Source organism: Crinia signifera, chromosome 1 (genome assembly GCF_055691185.1).
Source record: "Crinia signifera chromosome 1, ASM5569118v1, whole genome shotgun sequence".
NCBI classification, from domain to species: Eukaryota; Metazoa; Chordata; class Amphibia; order Anura; family Myobatrachidae; genus Crinia; species Crinia signifera.
Window position 1 is genome coordinate 421,850,623 of NC_139217.1, and position 18,994 is coordinate 421,869,616.

An 18,994-nucleotide genomic window follows, 5' to 3' on the forward strand; every position below is an offset into this window, starting at 1 on the left:
GCACAGAAACAAAATAACTCACCAAATCTAATTCTATCTGCACTGGTTACAGCTTGAATTGGAAGGGAAAAGAGTGAAGGGCTTGTAAAAGAGGGGAGGTGGACGTAGTGTGTTTAAGGAAATTCACTGGACTGCAGCATTGAGGATTGATAGGTGTGGAGACAGGCATTTGACAGGGATGCCAAAAAGAGATTACAGAAGTCCAGTCTGGAGAAAACCTGTGAGTGGATAAGGGTCTTTCTTGCTTCCTGGGTGAAAAAGGGGCTGATCCTGGAAATATTTTTTAGATGAAAGCAGCATGTTTGTGAGAGGTGTTTAATGAGTGATAACAGAAAGAGACAGTTGTTCATATAAATGAGGAGAGCAGTGGAGAGGTCATAGCGGTAGTTAAAAGAGGACTATAATTAGAGTGAAAAAGGACCAAGAACAGAACCTTGAGGGGGAAGAGAAGTCATGAGAGGTGACAGAGAAAGAACGGTCAGGAGGACAGTCAGGACAGGGAAGCATCATGCATATTAATGGAGTGAAGAATTTGCAGAAGGACAGGGTGGTCCAGTGTCAAAAGCAGCAACAAGGTCAAGAAGAATAATGAAAGAATCTTGGACCTTGGATTTAGCAGCAATGTAACTAGAACACAAAGATACACATGTTCCAGCATTATTCCAATGTTCGTTGACTTCATATATGTGATGGCAAAAAGATGAATTGAACTGAATGCTGTATTAAAAATAGAATTAATAAATATACTACTTCCATGCAGCACCTGTACATCTCTCCTGCCAAGATACAGTACATACAAGTATGTACACTATACTTCCACCTAATGGTGAAACAGAAGTTAACACAGACACTGATGGCCATGATTAGTTCTACAACCACTTCTATCATTTCAGCTCATAATATTTGGGTCTAAGCAGGTTGTGCGATGTGAAAGCAGTATTACATGAGTTTTAAATGTAAGGCCAAAGTGATTTTACTTGCTCAATATATATTGTAACCAGATAAGTAAAGCGAGTATAATAAATAAATAACTAGGAAGTCATTACATAATGCAGCGAAGCAGTAGGTAATTAGTCACAGAACCATACAAACATAAAATAAAGGAAAAGGAGATGTGGAAATAGTTTGTCTACATAACAAATTCACTGCCTAAACCAAGGCACCGGAAGGACAAAGACATTTATACAATGATACTGCAAACTGTAACAGCACTCTAAGCAGAAAGAAGATCATGGTGTGCAGCAATATAACATATTAAATGTCTCCACTTCCTATTCTAAAAAAAAATAAGATCACATTATTTGGTACTTGTTTCCTAGCACGGCCACACCGATTTACATCAGGGTGGTCGTGTTGGAAAAATCGGGTCGATCGCATCGCATGCGATTTGGTCGCATGCGATGCGATCGACGCGACCGACCTTCGACCCGATTTTTTGATTGAATGAAATGTAAATCGGGTCCCTGGGACCCGATTTTACATTGGATTCAATGTAAAATATTCCCAACCCCCCCAAATTTAACGGCGTACACCCCACCCCACGATAGACGGCAACCCGAAGCGTGGCGAGCGCAGCGAGCCCGCGAGGGGCGGCGGTGCGCGTCCTCCGACCTTTTCATTCCCCTACTATCCACGTCGGCGTGGAGTTGAGAATAGAATAGTGTGGCGAGCGCAGCGAGCCACCGAGCCCGAAGCGTGGCGAGCGCAGCGAGCCCCGCGAGGGGACGCGTATACCTATGAAGTTATACGCGTCCCCTCGCGGGGCTCGCCACGCTTCGGGCTCGCCACACTATTCTATTCTCAACTCCACGCCGACGTGGATAGTAGGGGAATGAAAAGGTCGGAGGACGCGCACCGCCGCCGCTCGCCACGCTTCGGGTTGGCGTCTATCGTGGGGTGACGACGGGGACATCTATAATGTGAAATGGGTCATATTGGCCCATTTCACATTTTTCACATTTTCTCACGATTTCAATGTTAAAAAATATTTTAACATTGAAGCCTATGGAAAAATCGGGGGCATCGCGTCGGGACCAATGTTAATGGTCCCGACCGACGCGATGCCCCCGATATTTTACCTTTCCCGACACGATTTCAATGTTAAAATATTTTTTAACATTGAAGCCTATGGAAATATCGGGGGCATCGCGTCGGTCGCGTCGGGACCAATGTTAATGGTCCCGACCGACGCGATGCCCCCGATATTGTGTCCTAGCCGGCAAAATGGACCTGATTTCAAAGGAAATCGGTTCCATCGTATGGATCGTGTACCTTAACTTAAAGGTACACGATCCATAAGATTGTGGCCGTGCTAGGAAACAAGTACCCATTATTTTTAATAATATCATAAGCAAAAAAAATCCCAATGGCCCTTATTCTGTAGACACAGAACAAATCTCAAATGATATTTAATGGTAACTTTCTTATAAAGTATTCAGTAACTGTATGTAGAGGAAATAAATGCAGCCTTCCAATGGTGCCACACATGGACATGCAATGACACACAAGACCATAGGGGCCTGCACATGCCATGTAAGAGACTCCCTACTGAGAAATGGGCTAGTTCTAATCCACAGGAGTCTTATGACTAATAGATTTACTGCAATGATATCTCACCAAGGTCATGGAGCAGGAAATATAGACTAATAGCCATAACAGACTGATACATTGTACATTGTAACAACTGAATGACCGCTATATAAACCTAAATCAGAAACAATAACAGAGCAAAGTGCTACACTGGCTGCTACATGTATATATATATATATATATATATAAATTAATAAATTAGTGCTACACAGGCTTCATGGTATATAATAAGGATGCATCTGTACATGTTAAACTGGCTGCATCGCACATAACAAGGATGCAGCTGTACATGTGCCACGGGTGTGGTATAGGGTTCCGACAGTCGGGATCCAGACAGTCATTAGCCCGACGTCGGGATCCCGGCTACCCGCACTCAGACAGCATCGTGAGCGCAACAAAGCCCCTTGCGGGCACGGTGGCTTGCTACGCTCGCCACCTATTCTATTCTCCCTCGATGGGGGTCGTGGACCCCCACGAGGGAAAATAGCGGGTGGCCGTCGGGCACCTGTCTGACGGCGTTTTGACAGTCGGCATCCCGACGTTGGGTAAATGACTGTCAGAATCCCGACTGTCAGGACCACATCCGGCATCCATGTTACACTGGCTACATCACACATAATAAGGATGCAGCTGTACAGGTTACACTGGCTGCATTACCCATAATAAGGATGCAACTGTACACATTACACTGGCTGCATTACCCATAATAAGGATGCAGCTGTACACGTTACACTGGCTGCATTACCCATAATAAGGATGCTGCTGTACACGTTACACTGGCTGCATCACACATAACAGGGATGCAGCTGTACACGTTACACTGGCTGCATTACCCATAATAAGGATGCAGCTGTACACGTTACACTGGCTGCATTACCCATAATAAGGATGCAGCTGTACACGTTACACTGGCTGAATCACACATAACAGGGATGCAGCTGTACATGTGACACTGGCTGCATTACCCATAATAAGGATGCAGTTGTACATGTTACACTGGCTGCATCTGTACATGTTACACTGGCTGCATCACATATAATAAGGATGCAGCTGTACATGTGACACTGGCTGCATCACACATAACAGGGATGCAGCTGTACATGTTACACTGGCTGCATCACATATAATAAGGATGCAGCTGTACATGTGACACTAGCTGCATCACACATAACAGTGATGCAGCTGTACATGTTACACTGGCTGCATTACCCATAATAAGGATGCAGCTGTACATGTTACACTGGCTGCATCACACATAACAGGTAAGCAGCTGATTTTTCTCGGAAGTGTGACTGGTTACTGCATAAGGACAGGGGAGAAGGGTCCCCAGGGCAGATGGCATGGACGGGGACCGTTCTGCCACTGGGGTGGTTGATCATGCGACATGTATGCGATCGCTGACCTTCTCACCTCCGGCGTCAGCCCGAACTCATTCTGTCTTCCTGCCCTCTCTCTGCGCTTTTCCAGGTTCCTCTCCCCCCTGACGTCACTTCTTCGCCTTCCTCCTCCAATCACGTGGGGGTGTGACGTTTCTTAGTCACACGAAGGGTGGGCGGAACGCTAGATCACGTGATACGGCGCCGGCAGGTGCATCGCAGTCACTCTAGCACACTGTAAACAGGCCAGCTAGCTGATGATCGAGCTAATACGCAGTCTGCTCGATGATCATCTATCAGTCCTTGTTGTTCAGTACTGTAGTAGTAGCTCCCCTCCTATTTACTCTTGCAGATAAAACTAATGGGGTCTATTTATAGACCTTGAGCCTTGGAGTGAAACAAATTGGACGGACATAAAGTACCAGCCAATCAGCTTCTAAATGCCATATTACTGGATGTGTTTTAAACATGAGAGCTGATTGGTTGGTATTTTACATACTTGCCTTCCTGACCCTCTCCATGAGACGAGGCTGAAGTTGGCTTCTTATTCGGCCAGCTTCTTATTCGAGCTCCAGCTTCTTATTCAAGCTCCAGCTTCTTATTCGAGCTCCAGCTTCTTATTCAGAACAATCACTTTTACAAGGGTTAATGAATCATGGACCAAAAATGTGACTGCAGAAATCAACACAGGGGGGTTGCCTACATATGACCCACTTGCAATTTCTTTTGACCAACAATGATTTGGGCAGAAAATGGGCACAAAAATGGGCATGGGTCCCAGATATCATTTTGAATAAGTAGCTGGTGTCCTGCAAGGGTTAAACAGCGTTGGTCAAAAAATATTACACTGGAAACCCACACAGGGGGGTCACTTACATATGACCCACTTGCCATTTCTTTTGACCAACAAGGATTTGGGCATAAATAGGGCAGTAAAGTGGGCATGGGTCCCAGAATCATCATTTTGAATAAGTAGCTGGTGTCCTGCAAGGGTTAAACAGCGTTGGTCAAAAAATGTTACACTTGGAATCCACACAGGGGGGTCACTTACATATGACCCACTTGCCATTTCTTTTGACCAACAAGGATTTGGGCAGAAATAGGGCAGTAAAGTGGGCATGGGTCCCAGATTTCATCATTTTGAATAAGTAGCTGGTGTCCTGCAAGGGTTAAACAGCATTGGTCAAAAAATGTTACACTTGGAATCCACACAGGGGGGTCACTTACATATGACCCACTTGACATTTCTTTTGACCAACAAGGATTTGGGCAGAAATAGGGCAGTAAAGTGGGCATGGGTCCCAGATTTCATCATTTTGAATAAGTAGCTGGTGTCCTGCAAGGGTTAAACAGCGTTGGTCAAAAAATATTACACTGGAAACCCGCACAGGGGGGTCACTTACATATGACCCACTTGCCATTTCTTTTGACCAACAAGGATTTGGGCAGAAATAGGGCAGTAAAGTGGGAATGGGTCCCAGATTTCATCATTTTGAATAAGTAGCTGGTGTCCTGCAAGGGTTAAACAGCATTGGTCAAAAAATGTTACACTTGGAATCCACACAGGGGGGTCACTTACATATGACCCACTTGCCATTTCTTTTGACCAACAAGGATTTGGGCAGAAATAGGGCAGTAAAGTGGGCATGGGTCCCAGATTTCATCATTTTGAATAAGTAGCTGGTGTCCTGCAAGGGTTAAACAACGTTGGTCAAAAAATATTAGGTACTTATGTAATATCTGGGCTCCCGTTTTTCTTATGAGACCGCGTCCCCTTGCGGGGCTCGCTGCGCTCGCCACGCTTCGGGCACGGTGGCTCGCTGCGCTCGCCACACTATATAAAATCAACTCCATGCGTATTTGGATAGTAGGGGTATGAAAAAAAGGGCTGCATTTAACATGGGAGCCCAGATAATACATAAGTACCAAATATTACACTGGAAACCCACACAGGGGGGTCACTTACATATGACCCACTTGCCATTTCTTTTGACCAACGAGGATTTGGGCAGTAATAGGGCACAAAAATGGGCATGGGTCCCAGATATCATTTTGAATAAGTAGCTGGTGTCCTGCAAGGGCTAAACAGCGTTGGTCAAAAAATATTACACTGGAAACCCACACAGGGGGGTCACTTACATATGACCCACTTGCCATTTCTTTTGACCAACAAGGATTTGGGCAGTAATAGGGCAGTTAAGTGGGCATGGGTCACAGATGTCATTATTTTGAATAAGTAGCTGGTGTCCTGCAAGGGTTAAACAGCGTTGGTCAAAACATATTACACTTGGAATCCACACAGGGGGGTCACTTACATATGACCCACTTGTCATTTCTTTTGACCAACAAGGATTTGGGCAGAAAATGGGCACAAAAATGGGCATGGGTCCCAGATATCATTTTGAATAAGTAGCTGGTGTCCTGCAAGGGTTAAACAGCGTTGGTCAAAAAATATTACACTGGAAACCCACACAGGGGGGTCACTTACATATGACCCACTTGCCATTTCTTTTGACCAACAAGGATTTGGGCAGAAATAGGGCAGTAAAGTGGGCATGGGTCCCAGAATCATCATTTTGAATAAGTAGCTGGTGTCCTGCAAGGGTTAAACAGCATTGGTCAAAAAATGTTACACTTGGAATCCACACAGGGGGGTCACTTACATATGACCCACTTGACATTTCTTTTGACCAACAAGGATTTGGGCAGAAATAGGGCAGTAAAGTGGGCATGGGTCCCAGATTTCATCATTTTGAATAAGTAGCTGGTGTCCTGCAAGGGTTAAACAGCGTTGGTCAAAAAATATTACACTGGAAACCCGCACAGGGGGGTCACTTACATATGACCCACTTGCCATTTCTTTTGACCAACAAGGATTTGGGCAGAAATAGGGCAGTAAAGTGGGCATGGGTCCCAGAATCATCATTTTGAATACGTAGCTGGTGTCCTGCAAGGGTTAAACAGCGTTGGTCAAAAAATGTTACACTTGGAATCCACACAGGGGGGTCACTTACATATGACCCACTTGCCATTTCTTTTGACCAACAAGGATTTGGGCAGTAATAGGGCAGTAAAGTGGGCATGGGTCCCAGAATCATCATTTTGAATAAGTAGCTGGTGTCCTGCAAGGGTTAAACAGCGTTGGTCAAAAAATATTACACTGGAAACCCGCACAGGGGGGTCACTTACATATGACCCACTTGCCATTTCTTTTGACCAACAAGGTTTTGGGAAGAAATAGGGCACTAAAGTGGGCATGGGTCCCAGAATCATCATTTTGAATAAGTAGCTGGTGTCATGCAAGGGCTAAACAGCGTTGGATAAAAAAAGTTACACTGGAAACTCGCACAGGGGCGTCACTTACATATGACCCACTTGCCATTTCTTTTGACCAACAAGGATTTGGGCAGAAATAGGGCAGTAAAGTGGGCACGGGTCCCAGAATCATCATTTTGAATAAGTAGCTGGTTTCCTGCAAGGGTTAAACAGCGTTGGTCAAAAAATATTACACTGGAAACCCGCACAGGGGGGTCACTTACATATGACCCACTTGCCATTTCTTTTGAGCAACAAGGATTTGGGCAGTAATAGGGCAGTAAAGTGGGCATGGGTCCCAGATGTCATTATTTTGAATAAGTAGCTGGTGTCCTGCAAGGGTTAAACAGTGTTGGTCAAAACATATTACACTTGAAACCCACACAGGGAGGCTGCCTACATATGACCCACTTGCAATTTCTTTTGACCAACAATGATTTGGGCAGAAAATGGGCACAAAAATGGGCATGGGTCCCAGAATCATCATTTTGAATAAGTAGCTGGTGTTCTGCAAGGGTTAAACAGCGTTGGTCAACAAATATTACACTGAAAACCCGCACTAGGGGGTCACTTACATATCACCCACTTGCCACTTCTTTTGACCAACAAGGATTTGGGCAGAAATAGGGCAGTAAAGTGGGCATAGGTCCCAGATGTCATCATTTTGAATAAGTAGCTGGTGTCCTGCAAGGGTTAAACAGCGTTGGTCAACAAATATTACACTGAAAACCCGCACTAGGGGGTCACTTACATATCACCCACTTGCCATTTCTTTTGACCAACGAGGATTTGGGCAGAAATAGGGCAGTAAAGTGGGCATAGGTCCCAGATGTCATCATTTTGAATAAGTAGCTGGTATCCTGCAAGGGTTAAACAGCGTTGGTCAAAAAATTTTACACTTAGAATCCACACAAGGGCATGACTTACATATGACCCACTTGCTATTTCTTTTAAACAACAAGGATTTGGGCAGAAATAGGGCAGTAAAATGGGCATGGGTCCCAGAATCATCATTTTGAATAAGTAGCTGGTGTCCTGCAAGGGTTAAACAGCGTTGGTCAAAAAATATTACACTGGAAACCCGCACAGGGGGGTCACTTACATATGACCTACTTGCCATTTCTTTTGAACAACATGGATTTGGGCAGAAATAGGGCAGTAAAGTGGGCATGGGTCCCACAATCATCATTTTGAATAAGAAGCTGGTGTCCTGCAAGGGTTAAACAGTGTTGGTGAAAACATATTACACTTGAAATCCACACAGGGGGGTCAGATACATATGACCCACTTGCCATTTCTTTTGACCAACAAGGATTTGGGCAGAAATAGGGCAGTAAAGTGGGCACGGGTCCCAGAATCATCATTTTGAATAAGTAGCTGGTTTCCTGCAAGGGTTAAACAGCGTTGGTCAAAAAATATTACACTGGAAACCCGCACAGGGGGGTCACTTACATATGACCCACTTGCCATTTCTTTTGAGCAACAAGGATTTGGGCAGTAATAGGGCAGTAAAGTGGGCATGGGTCCCAGATGTCATTATTTTGAATAAGTAGCTGGTGTCCTGCAAGGGTTAAACAGTGTTGGTCAAAACATATTACACTTGAAACCCACACAGGGAGGCTGCCTACATATGACCCACTTGCAATTTCTTTTGACCAACAATGATTTGGGCAGAAAATGGGCACAAAAATGGGCATGGGTCCCAGAATCATCATTTTGAATAAGTAGCTGGTGTTCTGCAAGGGTTAAACAGCGTTGGTCAACAAATATTACACTGAAAACCCGCACTAGGGGGTCACTTACATATCACCCACTTGCCACTTCTTTTGACCAACAAGGATTTGGGCAGAAATAGGGCAGTAAAGTGGGCATAGGTCCCAGATGTCATCATTTTGAATAAGTAGCTGGTGTCCTGCAAGGGTTAAACAGCGTTGGTCAAAAAATGTTACACTGGAAACCCGCACAGGGGGGTCACTTATATATGACCCACTTGCCATTTCTTTTGACCAACGAGGATTTGGGCAGAAATAGGGCAGTAAAGTGGGCATAGGTCCCAGATGTCATCATTTTGAATAAGTAGCTGGTATCCTGCAAGGGTTAAACAGCGTTGGTCAAAAAATTTTACACTTAGAATCCACACAAGGGCATGACTTACATATGACCCACTTGCTATTTCTTTTAAACAACAAGGATTTGGGCAGAAATAGGGCAGTAAAATGGGCATGGGTCCCAGAATCATCATTTTGAATAAGTAGCTGGTGTCCTGCAAGGGTTAAACAGCGTTGGTCAAAAAATATTACACTGGAAACCCGCACAGGGGGGTCACTTACATATGACCTACTTGCCATTTCTTTTGAACAACATGGATTTGGGCAGAAATAGGGCAGTAAAGTGGGCATGGGTCCCACAATCATCATTTTGAATAAGAAGCTGGTGTCCTGCAAGGGTTAAACAGTGTTGGTGAAAACATATTACACTTGAAATCCACACAGGGGGGTCAGATACATATGACCCACTTGCCATTTCTTTTGACCAACAAGGATTTGGGCAGTAATAGGGCAGTAAAGTTGGCATGGGTCACATATGTCATTATTTTGAATAAGTAGCTGATGTCCTGCAAGGGTTAAACAGTGTTGGTCAAAACATATTACACTTGAAACCCACACAGGGGGGTTACCTACATATGACCCACTTGCAATTTCTTTTGACCAACAATTATTTGGGCAGAAAATGGGCACAAAAGTGGGCATAGGTCCCAGATGTCATCATTTTGAATAAGTAAGTGGTGTCCTGCAAGGTTTAAACAGCGTTGGTCAAAAAATGTTACACTTGGACTCCATACAGGGGGGTCACTTACATATGACCCACTTGCAATTTCTTTTCACCAACGAGGATTTGGGCAGTAATAGGGCAGTAAAGTGGGTATGGGTCACAGATTACATCATTTTGAATGAGTAGCTGGTGTCCTGCAAGGGTTAAACAGCGTTGCTCAAAAGAAATGGCAAGTGGGTCATATGTAAGTGACCCCCCTGTGCGGGTTTCCAGTGTAACATTTTTTGACCAACGCTGTTTAACCCTTGCAGGACTCCAGCTACTTATTCAAAATGATGACATCTGGGACCTATGCCCACTTTACTGCCCTATTACTGCCCAAATCCTTGTTGGTCAAAAGAAATGGCAAGTGGGTCATATGTAAGTGACCCCCCTGTGCGGGTTTCCAGTGTAATTTTTGTTGACCAACGCTGTTTAACCCTTGCAGAACACCAGCTACTTATTCAAAATGATGATTCTGGGACCCATGCCCATTTTTGTGCCCATTTTCTGCCCAAATCATTGTTGGTCAAAAGAAATTGCAAGTGGGTCATATGTAGGCAACCCCCCTGTGTGGGTTTCAAGTGTAATATGTTTTGACCAACACTGTTTAACCCTTGCAGGACACCAGCTACTTATTCAAAATAATGACATCTGTGACCCATGCCCACTTTACTGCCCTATTACTGCCAAAATCCTTGTTGGTCAAAAGAAATGGCAAGTGGGTCATATGTAAGTGACCCCCCTGTGCGGGTTTCCAGTGTAATATTTTTTGACCAACGCTGTTTAACCCTTGCAGGACACCAGCTACTTATTCAAAATGATATCTGGGACCCATGCCCATTTTTGTGCCCATTTTCTGCCCAAATCATTGTTGGTCAAAAGAAATTGCAAGTGGGTCATATGTAGGCAACCCCCCTGTGTTGATTTCTACAGTGAAATTTGTGGTCCATCATTCATTAACCCTTGTAAAAGTGATTTTTCTGAATAAGAAGCTGGAGCTCGAATAAGAAGCTGGAGCTCGAATAAGAAGCTGGCCGAATAAGAAGCCAACTTCAGCCTCGTCTCCATGAGGGAGAAAATGCTGTTCCTGAACTTCCCTGGTAATGTATGATTGCCATCACCTGTGGGGAGCTAGGTAATTGATAAGAAAGGTGTTTCACCACAGGTGATGACAATCATACATTACCAGGGAAGTCCAGGAACAACATTTTCTCCCTCATGGAGAGGGTCAGGTAGGCAAGTATGGTATTTTATCTCCATCAACTTGATCTCTCTGGCCGATTTATCACCATCCTCAGCTGCAAAAGTAACGTGATAATATTGGCCCAATGTACAATGTGACATTTGATTACATATCACTGATGTATCACTTATCGCATGTGGGAACAGCTTGCGAGAAAGTTCTGTCCTTGCAATGCCACTTTGAAGTCTTATCAGGGTATTTTTCATAAAAAAAATACCCAGAGTAATGGATGTGCATTGTGCTGCAGACAACGCCGCCATTGGCACCCCCTCCCTATCACGACTACCTTGCGCAGCTACCTCCTAAAAGCTGCTCATACTTCCCTACAGTAAGGTGACCAACAGTCCTTCTTTTGTAAGTTCTGTACTCCCTCAAAAAGTGTCCTCCTTTATTGCCCTTAATAACATTGCTGCAGCGGCGGCGGCTTTCGCAATCAGTTCTCTCCGATTGCACATTGCTGTTCCTTTCTCAGACTCAAACAGTAGCTTCTGCACATGCGCAGAAGCACTGTACGCGCCCATAATATAATATCAACGTGGGAGCTGCTTCGCACACCCACCAGCTAGCTGCGCACACCAGGCCCAGGCTCTGTCTCAGAGGAGAATGTAAGAGACAGCTCAGGGCACAGTGAACATACTGGAGATGGGGGCAGCAGAGAATGGGGAAGGTGGTGATGGTGGTGGGGGGGGGGGGGGGGGGGGGGGAGATGCCAGTGCTGATATGTGTAAAAATGTCTTATATGGGGTTGGCTTATTTTTTTCACTGACTGGGTTTTTAGGCCACACACCCTAGCCCTACGTTTGCAGACAATAGGAAAACTCCAGAGCTGTAACTGTGCAGCCAGGGTCACTGCTCGTGACACAAAGCCATGGGGCAGCATAGCTGTAGCCCCTACAGCACCGCTGCCCAACTCATGAGGCACCCAGATTTCTGCTTCTAGCTGCAGGTCTCTGTTTGCAGCTCTTTGAAGTCGAGCAACGCTAAAAGAAAATTCAACTGGGAAAGAAGGTTTACCATCTGGTGGCATAACTCCCAACTGTCCTGATTTCCGTGAGAACGTTCCATTTTTTGGGATCACCTTGCGTCCCACTCGGGGCTGGCAGTGTGCCATGGTGGGGGGGGAGGGAAGTTGGGAGTATAATACAGTATATTATATTAATTTACTGGTACTTATGTAATATCTGGGCTCCCGTTTTTCTTATGAGACCACGTCCGCTCGGGCACGGTGGCTCGCTGCGCTCACCACACTATATAAAATCAACTCCATGCGTAGTTGGATAGTAGGGGTATGAAAAAATGGGGTGCATTTAACATGGGAGCCCAGATAATACATAAGTACCAATTTACTTTTACTCAACATGAGGGATCAATTATTTTTGTGCAGCTAATACCCACCTGACAGGACACATGGCAGGGCATATCCAGATTGGACACTTGGGAATTAACCCCTCTACACCAGCCCTCCTGCACTGGTTACCTGATCTTGCATAGAGCTCCACTTTGAGCTGCTGCCATCTGCCATCCAGCTCCTGCCTTCAGCCCTCATTATTCTCTCCTGGATGATCTTCCCATGCTTACAATCTATATTCCCTGCCTACCATATGTACACATATACACACATACATACATTCTAGGGTTAATTTTGTTGGGAGCTATTTAACCTACCAGTATATATTTGGAATGTGGGCGGAAACCGGAGGAAACCCACACAAGCACGGGGATAATATACAAACTCCACACATTTAGAGCCATGCTGGGAATCAAACCCATGACCTCAGTACAGTGAGGCAGTAATGCTAACCATTACACCATCTGTACTGCCCCTGCATGAGATCAGAATGATCACTGCATCAGAATGAAGGGATATGGGTGGGGGTGGTTTGACACATGGGGGTACTCATAAATGAAAAGCCTGATCAAGGGGTACGGGAGACAACAAAGGTTGGGATCCTCTGCTCTAGAAGATAGTAGACAGGATCTGATTGGTTGCCCATTGCAACATCACATGTGAAGTAGAATACACATCTTAGTAAATTTCCCCCTAAATGTTGGGAGGTATGTGGTGGTGGAGTATGCTCAGAAGGATAAGGTCAGTGGAGTCTGCCTGGTTATACCAGGTTGATTCTGGGACAAATAAAAACTATTGTATCACTTATTGGGAAGGGATGTGCAGTACTGTCACCTAGGACACCAAAATGTCTAGTTATATGACCCTGTCACAAACATCTTTAGAAAGCACCATCCTTGCAACACAAGGAAGCCCTATATACTGTATTATGAAAGCAGACATATTTATGCAACTACATAATTATATTGTTGGTGACAATACTAAATATTTTTGCTTATGGTAGTGTGATGAATCATCTCAGACTTCTCAAACCAAACCATTATAACTATTTTCTGTGCATTGTACTTGATTGACTTCAGGTCTCATGTCTTAGGGGGGTATGCAATGTGCCGCCGCTATTTCCGACGTAGGAAATAGCGGCGGCTCCCTATTCAATGCTGTCATTAACGACAGCATTGATGCGGGATCACGGCAGAACGGGCCCGACTTCAGAAGCTGTCGGGCCCTTTCTGCCGATAACGGCCGTGGATTGTCGTCATCCGGGCTGCAGATCGACAATCCACGGCTGTTTTCGCGGCCACGCCCCCTTTGCGCCCATTGGCAGGCAGGACATTGAATCCCGTCTGTCGTTATGCAGTCGATCTGACCGCAAACGGGCCAAGATCACGGGGGGATCGACAACCGTGATCCCAGATTGCATATCCCCTTTATGTGCTACTGTTCTGAACTTATGATTACTCTGACACAGTGCTCACTAAGGGGGTTATTCTGGTTCACTCCTTCTGGCAAATTCCTTCTTAGATGGACAAAAACATGTGCACTGCAGGGGGCAGATGTAAAATGTGCAGAGATAATTCGATTTGGGTGAGTTATTTTGTTCCTGTGCAGGGAAAATACTGACTGCTTTATTTTTACACTGCAATATAGATCTCACTTTGAAGTAAAACCCCTCTGGATCATTGGTGGCCAGTGCTGCCTTTACAAAGTGCTGTAGCCTGAAATATAGGCTGGGGGGGGGGGGAGATTACCTGGTCCTGTGAGAGCGGGAAAGAAAGGGTGCCCTCTGATTGGTAGTCATTGGGCACCAAAGGAGCAAGGAGGAGTCGGGCTGAGCGCGCGGAGAACAGTGTGTGCCGCTGAGGAGACAGAGGGAGGAGTAGGGATGGCCATCGTTGCCATTGCCATCGATGGTTGTCATCGATGGCAATTCGGCAGCTGGCCATCGATAGTGATTAACTATGCAATGGATGACCATCGATATTTTTACATATCGATGGTTATCCATTGTGTTTGATTGATTGGCCTGTGGGCCAATCAAAACACGGGGGCGGGGCTTCACTGGTGTTGGGGGCGGAGCTATGCTCCGTGTCCCAGCACTTTGGGAAAAATAAAAAAACATCGTTCATGGCTAGTCCATCGTTGGAGGGAAACTATCTGGTACTCCCCCATCGATGGCAAAAGTATTCGACATCGGCCATGAACCATCGATGATTTTGAATTATCGATGGTCGATTGCCATCCCTAGGGAGGAGAGTGAAGAGAAAAACACGCTGGGCTGCAGCAGCAGAGCAGACGGGGAGACGGGGAGACGAGAAGCCGCTGATGAGGTGAGACGCTGCCTGATTGACAGCAGGGAGCCAGCACGGATAGAGGGGAGCCGAGTGGTGCAGCCCGTAACCACGCCTGTGACTGACAGCAGGCAGATGTGGGCATGGAGTGGCGGAGACGGAACCCGGCAGTGACCTCCGATATAAGAGCCCCGGCGGTGATTGACAGGAGGCGCCGAGGCAGCTGAGCCGTGACCCGGTCTGAGGGGTGACAGCTGCAGAAGGCGGACAGGAGAAACGGGACGCTGACAGCATCAGCAGCAGGAGCTGACCCTGCTCAACCCCTGACTAGTGCTGAGCAGGAGGAGAGAGGGAGACCAGCAGTGACCCAGTGCACGGCAGACCGGAGGAAGGCCGGGGCAGAGAGGTCTCCAGTACCAGAGAGCCAGCAGCACATCTCACGGCCACATGGAGAGCTGGGAGACGTGACTGACCAGAGTCAGCAGCAGACGGGCAGGTACTGTGCTACAGCCCCCCACACTGACAGCCTTCACCTGCAGGCCCCACAGAGACTAGCACTTACAGTGCCCCATGGGAGCCTGACATCATTTGACTGTAACACCTGTCACCCAGTCCACCCTTCAGGCCCACCTATGTTCTTACGCCGCCTCACTCAGGCGCCATCTTAAGCCAGGAGGCACACCGCCCATTTATTGGAACCTTTTGTGAAAGTCGACCTTCTGCCGAGCTCAGGACATTTCTTTTTGCCTTGGATTACAAATTCCTTCATTAGTCTTTATGTCAAGTTACAGTGCCCCTAGGCCAAAAAGGTACCTTAGATAACAGACCTGTGCAGTTCATGGACTCAGTATTTTAAGCCTGGACACTTGTTCTTATATTGAACAGAAGCAATTGCCTTACACTATTGTCATTTCTTGAAATGGTCTTGTATATCCTCTAATCAATTGAAATTGATTGCATTGTGATATAATTGCATAAGTGTACAGTACTTTAGGTGCGGTATAACGTGCCAATTGCGGCCTGTGGTGCTACAGTGGCCCCATCGCACATGATATCCTTCTTACAAATTGTTATTATTCTTTTTGTCATTTATTGCATTTGTTGCTTGACGTGGTATATCGCCTTTACTACGCAGTGTATTGTGTGAAGTGCGGCCTACAGTGACCCCATCGCGCACAATATCATATAGGCGAAACATTCTTTAAACCTTTTGTCATTTACTGCCAACTGTCTACTGTAATTGCATCGTTTAATCTCATAGCGGTGATCCGTGATTATATCGGCCGTACACTAAAACCTTTGTATCACCGTTCTCACGTGTGGTGACAGCATTGTGTGGTTGTGTCTTCCCGGGGTCTTTCTGTCCCTCCACCCTCCGAATTACAGGTGAGCGAAGCAGGCAGGTTGCAGACAGGCAGTGTCAAGAGAAGAACAGGAGTTTCAGGTACCGGTCACACACCTGCACGCAGTCTGACAACATCAAGTACAGTATGCACAAGTAACATCTACCCCACCTGCAGTGCACATGGTTTTGTCCATTTGAGAAGGAATTTGCCAGGAGTGAATCAGAATAACCCCCTTAGTTTTCACCAATAACAGCCGCCTGGATTACGTCCACTAATTACCGGGATACCCCCTGGACTTATAATCAGACAAGGCAGCTATTGGGGACTGTGTCAGATAATAACAGGATGGAATGATGGGGCTCACGCTAGGGTAACCAAAACTTTCCCCAACACCAATAATGTGACAGTAGTAGAACACAGAACTACTAAGGTTGGTAATTCAGAATGATCAGATGATGTATCAACTAATGCAATACAAGTTGAGTATCCCTTATCCAAAATGCTCGGGACCAGAACAATTTTGGATAACGGATTATTCCATATTTCAGAATATTTTTATATTTCAATAATGTATCTTGAGATATCTTGCATTTATGTTGTATAAGCACATCAAACACATAAAAAAACACACAGATATATTTTGTTTGTGCATAAAACAAGGTTTCAAAACATGAAACAAAGTTTGTGTACTATCTCAGATACTGAGTTTGATTGCCAAGCAATCATTTTCTTTCACACACACACACACATATATATATATATATATATATATACAGTGATCGCGAAAACCCCCAAAAATGATGGGTCCCTGGGACCCCTCACTTAAAAAAATCGGGGTCCTACTTGACCTTTTCTGGGTCCCAACGGAATAAACCCTCCTCTCTCCCCTTCCCCAGCATGGCACATACAGAAGCCTCCTCCTCTCTTCCATATGGCATATACCCTGAGCCAAGGGCCAGCCTGAGCCTATTTATTTTTTGGCGAGCAAACGTAGATTTAAACATCCCAAAACTGTGGATATTGTGCGATTGGGGGGGGGGGTGTGTGTGTGTGTGTGTGTGTGTGTGTGTGTGTGTGTGTAATCAATTGGCAATTTGCCCACTCACATAAAGCAAGATACACATATACTAGAAAAAGGCATAATGTCGGAATAGGGACACCTGTGCTGCACCGATCAGGATTGTAAAAGTAATGGCAGCAGGAACAGGAGGGATAGGGTTAGTGAATTCCCAGCAGAGTCTATAGGCTCCTCCCCTACAGGCAGCTCTGCCTGTTAAGAGTTAATTGGTGACCTGCAGCCTCTCTGCCAGCTGTGCAGTGACTGTAGGAGGGGACGAGTGGGCCATTAACAGCCAGCACTGGAGGAGGTGACAGTGACACACAAGAGAGCAGCACCGCGAGGTAGGAGAGGAGGAGGAGGAGGGAAGTCTGCAGCCCGAGTCCTGCTAGCAATAAATCCCCTTACATGACACAGCCAAGCAGCCTGCTAAATGGACCACGCACCCCTTTTACCTCTACTTCCTGCCCGGGTCTGCTCCGTCCTCACTGTCACACCTCGCTGGTTCTGGCCCCCAAATCTGGTGTCAGTTCCTCGTGCTCCATCCTCACACCAGCCGCAGCTCTGTTCCCCTGCTGAGCAGCTGCTTCTGGTGTTGGCTCCAGGCATCTGTTGTTGAGGCACAGTGCAGGAGCCAGCTTACGCGGCTTCCGTGCACTGCTGCCTATGTATCTGCGGTGACAGGGACCCTTTCATTTTCGCGCCCAGCAGATTTACGAAGCGGCCACCTTTGTCACACTTATTAACACGGCGTGCACGCCGAAATGGCTGGGTCCCAGGGGACCAAGCCATTCATAAAAAATGAGTCCCTGGTGCTCCAAAGTGGGTAAAATACTCGCTATAGCGAGTATTTGCGAACTCTGTATATATATATATATATATATATATCATGTTATCAGTAGTGGCAGTTACATATCATGTCCCCAGTAGTGCTGTTACAGATGTGACCAATAGCGCCAGTTAGATATCATGTCCCCTTTAGTGCTGTTACAGATGTCCCCAGTAGTGCCAGTTACATATCATGTCCCCAGTAGTGCTGTTACAGATGTCCCCAGTAGTGGCAGTTACATATCATGTCCCAAGTAGTGCTGTTTCCGATGTCCCCAGTAGTGCCAGTTACATATCACGTCCCCAGTAGTGCGGTTACAAATATCCCCAGTAGTGCCAGTTACATATCATGTTCTCAGTAGTGCTGTTACAGATGTGCCCGGTAGTGCCAGTTAGATATCATGTCCCCAGTAGTGCTGTTACAAATGTCCCCAGTAGTGCCAGTTACATATCATGTCCTCAGTAGTGCTGTTACAGATGTCCCCGGTAGTGCCAGTTACATATCATGTCCCCATTAGTGCTGTTACAGATGTCCCCAGTAGTGGCAGTTACATATCATGTCCCAAGTAGTGCTGTTTCCGATGTCCCTAGTAGTGCCAGTTACATATCACGTCCCCAGTAGTGCTGTTACAGATGTGACCAATAGCGCCAGTTAGATATCATGTCCCCTGTAGTGCTGTTACAGATGTCCCCAGTAGTGCTGTTACAGATGTCCCCAGTAGTGGCAGTTACATATCATGTCCCAAGTAGTGCTGTTTCCGATGTCCCCAGTAGTGCCAGTTACATATCA

At 45.9% G+C, this 18,994-nt stretch overlaps 1 protein-coding gene across 3 annotated transcripts in view; it reads right to left on the reverse strand.

Moving 5' to 3' along the window:
* The window catches only part of ZFYVE16 (zinc finger FYVE-type containing 16), a 48,768-nt gene extending 44,640 nt beyond the window's left edge, over positions 1–4,128 (reverse strand). For 2 of the 3 annotated variants that reach the window (XM_083151867.1, XM_083151865.1), the window contains exon 1: positions 4,000–4,128. The gene's annotated coding sequence lies outside the window, so the exon portion shown is untranslated. Of the gene's footprint in view, positions 1–3,991 lie in introns of all 3 variants that reach the window. The other variant, XM_083151866.1, reaches the window with a different exon arrangement.
* Between the last annotated feature and the right edge of the window lie 14,866 nt (positions 4,129–18,994).